Here is a 5,041-nt window from a genome sequence, read left to right on the forward strand (position 1 = left end):
GGTCACCTGGAAAGAATTCGCAGACTCAAGCATTGTTGAAGTCAAGGTAAAGATTTATTACACTTTTCAGCAGGCAAGAGTTCTTAGGGAACCTGCAACCTTAGAGGGGTACAGGTAAAGTTTATATAGGATATTCTATAGGAAACGTGTCTAATATGCTAACTAGGAGTTTTGGAGTGGGATTAAGGAGTGGTCCGTTCTTAAAGGAACATGCACTTTTGGTATCTATTGTGCAAGTATTTTACCCAGTGTTCACAGGGAAATAGTCCAAGTGGGGGGGCTACATGGAGGTGTGGTTTAAGACCTGAACCATCACTAAGTCAACTATCAATCAGGGCTGACTCAGAAATACCAGGTTGTTCTCATCAATGTCTTATTGGACAAGATACATGTAAGGGCGTATACGTCTAAGTCTAGGATCCATATGATGGGTCAATGAGTAGTAAATGTCGTTATGACCCAGTGCATAGTCAGCTCAGCCAGTACACAGCTCATTCAGACTAATAAGTTCTAGAAGTGCAGCTAGGTTCTGTAGCAAGAAGGGAGATAACAGTTGTTGCTGGGGCAGGCTGTATGCTTGGGCTGGGGAGAAACTGCCTGGGATGGTGTTTTGAGGCAAGGGAGAAATGTGATTTTTAAAGAGAAAGGTGATTTTAGAATTGGGGCCCAAGCACATGCACCCAAGTACCCCATCACTTCATGTTATTTTTAACTCTTAGGGCACTGTTTCTATCCACATCAAGAGCAAAAACACCCATGAACAGTTCATATTTGCCTAATTATATATTGTCTTTATTTGTATTGAGTGTTTTGTAATTTTGTTCATGTGAGTTCTTGTGAGTGTCTTGTCAAGTAGACTTCCAAATATTTTACTGCTGTCTGCAGTTATTTTTAATGGAATTTTTTCTCTCTCTTCCTGCTGGATTTTGTAGGTAATATATCACTGCATTACTATTCAAGTGTACTTGTATTCCTTAAGAATATACTGTACCTTGCCTGGTGAGATGGTACACACTTGTAATCCCTGCTACCGAGGAGGCTGAGACTGGTAGATTAATTGAGCTCAGGAGTTCTAAGCTGCACTGGAGCTAAGCCAATTGCAAGTCTGCCCTGTCTGGTACCAGTACCAGGTACCCATCAGGCTGCCTAAGGGGAGGTGAACTGGCACAGGTCAAAAACAGAGCAGGTCCAAGTGCCCATGATGATCAGCAGTGGGATTGGCCTACAGACTTTCAACCTGGGTTACACAGGAAGCACAGTCTCAAAAACAATTATTCCCTCCTGCATTTTCTAGTTAAGGAGTTATTACCCTCTCCTGATTTTCAATCTTTTTCCTAACATGTCTTGATGCCAAGTGAACAATCAACAGACAGGAAGTCAAGAACTGGTTAACTCATTAGTATTGTGGAAAAGTCTTAAAATTCTTGGAGCTTTTAAAACTGTTCAGTACGGTCAGTGTTAATGTCATCCCTGTTAATATTTCAAGCTGGAGGGAGCCATAGCGATCAATTAATCATAAACCCTTCCTCAACATAATATAGTAAGCTGACAGAATTACTTTAAGGTCTGCAAATGATTCACAAATATATTGTCTCATTTGAACCTCACGAAGAACCTACAGTGTAGGTGTTACTGTTATGCCTTCCCATTTTTCAAATGAAGAAACTAAGGCTGAGAGAAATATACCCAAAAATCACACTAATTTTAAGGTAGTTAAGAAGGGATTGAATTGAAGCATTCTGACCCCAGACTTGATACCTTTTCTGTTGAGGTTTGGAGTGATGTGGACCCCAAAATAGCGACACTCTGAGTTCTACTTGAATAAATTCCAAATAAGCCTTCTTAAAGCCAAAGAAAAACAAAGTTTATTAAAGATTCGCCATACTGGGTTGACTCTTAAAGAGCCTAAGCATTTGTAATGTATTAACAAGCAGACCAGATAGAATCTCAGCTAGGCAGAGTCTGAGCCAGATTGAATCTGAGTGTTTTCATGGGGCGAGATGGAATTTAAATACAGAAAAAGACTGAGGGAAGAATCCAGGTGTTATCAAGCAGTCTCAGTCCCACGGATGTTCTAGATAGGGAGGTAGATCAAACCCAGGAAGGATCCTAATGGGAGTGGCTGGTAGTCCAGACAATCCACAATCCTGGCTGGGTGACCTGGACCTTAAAATAATGCTAAGTAAGTGGCCTATATTGGGATCAAAGGGAGGAGTATCAAAAGAATGCTAAATCAAGTAAGAGGAATCCAAGGAGCCCCCAATGCCAGGCTCTGGGGAGCCCTTCAGACAAATGGGACCAAAACCATCCCGATCCAAGGGACAAAGGTCTCAGCTTGGACTTGTACCCCATCAGTTCCACTTGACTCTTCTAATGCCAAAATTCCTGCTTGTACTACTATGACCACCACTACCATAACTACTTTTTTTCCTGGACTCTATTCTCTTGATTCACTCACTCCTAGAATTAAGAGGATAAAACCTCCTACTTAGAGCAAATACTCTCAGAATCCTTTCTCAGGAAGGAATCTGTAATTGTTCTCCTCCCTCTGCTTTTGGAGGCCCATACTGCTGTCTACTTAGAAAATAACAGTTATATCCAAAACTTCGGTGGGTAAGTTTACAATGTGGGTGTTTTAGAGGAAAAAATAGATTTGTTTAAGCCACTATTAAGTTGATAAATTGATGTACATCCTTAGTTTTGTTTCTGAGGGCATTGTGGTGCTTCTTTGTAGTGTTGCTGAACCAATTTGGAACAACTACAAAAAGTCCTTGAGGCAGTTCTTTAGTCCATAGATCCATTTTGGGACCTAGAGGCAGAAATCCTCTAAAAACCCCTAGGCTATGAGGGAAACTTCCATGTCCCCATCCCTGGAGCATCATTCAGTGCTCTGTTGGATTGTAGAAACTCTAAAACTCTGATTGCTCCAGACCCCAATTCTTATTTGCAACCGAAATTGACTTCCAAGTCCCATGATGGTTCAGGACAAACATTATGAAAACAAACCCACTAGCCCCTCCTCAGTGACTCAGACACCTTTTTCAAATGCTAATTGACTTCCCTGCCTAGCTATCAGTCTCTTGTTCACACCTACTCAATCCTTGCCCCAGGCATTCGTGCATGTATGATTCTGACAACCTCCAAAAAAGGGGAAGAGTGAACTTGTAGGCAAGGAAGGTGTAGAAATTCTGAACTCCTAGAACCTAGAATCCCATCCAGATTTCTGTGGAAAAGTCCTTAAAAATCTAGGTAATTTTCTTTTTTAATTTATTTATTTTTGGTTTTCAACATTCATTTCCACAAGATTTTGAGTTCCAAATTTTCTCCCCATCTCTTCTCCCCCTCCAAGACACTTTGCATTCTGATTACCCCTTCCCCCAATCTGCCCTCTCTTCTATCACACCCATACCTTCCCTTATCCCCATCTCCTCTATTTTCTTTTCTCTTCTTTTTTTATTGCTAGTAAGAAAAGATTTTATTTTGGGGCAGTAGGAAAAGAGAAAGATAAAAAAAAAAGCTGGATGGGGCAGATAGATTATTTACTGGATGCTTTCTAGAATTCCTCACTTTCATCTTTGCCCTCTATGGAATCTGTGCCTACTTCCTCATAATCCTTCTCCAGAGTAGTCAAATCTTCCTGAGCCTCGGAGAATTCTTTTTTCTCCATGTCTTCACCCACATACCAGTGCACAAATGCCTGCTTGGCATACATAAGGTCAAACTTGTGATCTAGACGGTCCCATGCTTCAGCAATGGCTGTTGTGCTACTCAGCATCTATACGGCCCTCTGTACTTTAGCCAGGTCTCCACTGGGTACCACAGTTGGGGGCTGGTAATTGATACCAACCTTAAAGCCAGTGGGACACCAGTCTACAAACTGAATGCTTCTCTTGGTCTTGATTGTGGCAATGGTGGCATTGACATCCTTCACGTCACCTTGGTACAGCATGCAACAGGCCATGTACTTGCCATGACGTGGGTCACACTTTACCATCTGGTTGGAGGGGTCAAAGCAGGCATTGGAGATCTCTGCTATGGAGAGCTGTTCACAATAGGCCTTTTCAGCAGAGATGATGGGTGAGTAGGTGACGAGGGGGAAGTGGATTTGAGGATAAGGTACTAGATTGGTCTGGAACTTTGTGAGGTCTACATTGAGGGCACCATCAAAGCTCAGAGAGACAGTGATGGAGGAAATGATATGGCCAATGAGTCAGTTGAGGTTGGTGTATGTTGGGTGCTCAATGTCCAGGTTCCTGCAGCAGATATCATAGATTGCTTCATTGTCCACTATGAAGGCACAGTCTGAGTGCTCCAGTGTGGTGTGAGTTGTGAGGATGGAGTTATAGGGCTCCACTACAGCTGTGGATACCTGCGGGGCTGGGTAGATGACAAACTCCAGCTTGGACTTCTTGCCATTGTCAACAGAGAGCCTTTCTATCAGCGGAGAAGTGAAACCTGACCCTGTGCCACCCTGAAAGTTGTGAAATATCACATGTAACCCTGTGCATTGGTCTCACAGTTTTCAGATGTGCTCTAATACAAGATCAATTATTTCCTTCCCAACAGTGTAAAAAAAAGTGGAATGCTTCATTGAGCAGGGGCCATGCTAATCTTCTCTGTATTGTTCCAATTTTAGTATATGTGCTGCCTAAGCCAGCACCATCTCCTCTATTTTCTTGTAGGGCAAGATAGATTTCTATACCCCATTACCTGTATTTATTATTTCCCAGTTGCATGTAAAAACAATTTTTAACATTCATTTTTAAAACTTTGAGTTCCAACTTCTTTCCCTCCCTCCCCACCCATCCCCATTGAGAAGGCAAGCAATTCAATATAGGCTATACATGTGTAGTTATGCAAAAAACTTCCATAAAAGTCATGTAGTAAAAGACTAACTATATTTCCCTCCATTTTATCCTACCCCCATTTATTCTATTCTCTCTTTTGACCTTGTCCCTCCCCCAAAGTGTTTACTTCTAATTACCCCCTCTTCCCATTTGCCATCCCTTCTATCATCACCGCCAGCTCACTTATCCCCTTC

At 42.0% G+C, this 5,041-nt stretch overlaps 2 pseudogenes; both read right to left on the bottom strand.

Annotated features, from left to right (window-relative positions):
• Positions 1-3,553: 3,553 nt before the first annotated feature.
• Positions 3,554-4,591, bottom strand: LOC140502558 (tubulin alpha-1D chain pseudogene; annotated as a pseudogene).
• LOC140502867 (U6 spliceosomal RNA) lies at positions 4,572-4,660 on the bottom strand (annotated as a pseudogene).
• Between the last annotated feature and the right edge of the window lie 381 nt (positions 4,661-5,041).

The sequence above is a fragment of the Notamacropus eugenii genome, chromosome 4 (assembly GCF_028372415.1).
Source record: "Notamacropus eugenii isolate mMacEug1 chromosome 4, mMacEug1.pri_v2, whole genome shotgun sequence".
Lineage (NCBI taxonomy): Eukaryota > Metazoa > Chordata > Mammalia > Diprotodontia > Macropodidae > Notamacropus > Notamacropus eugenii.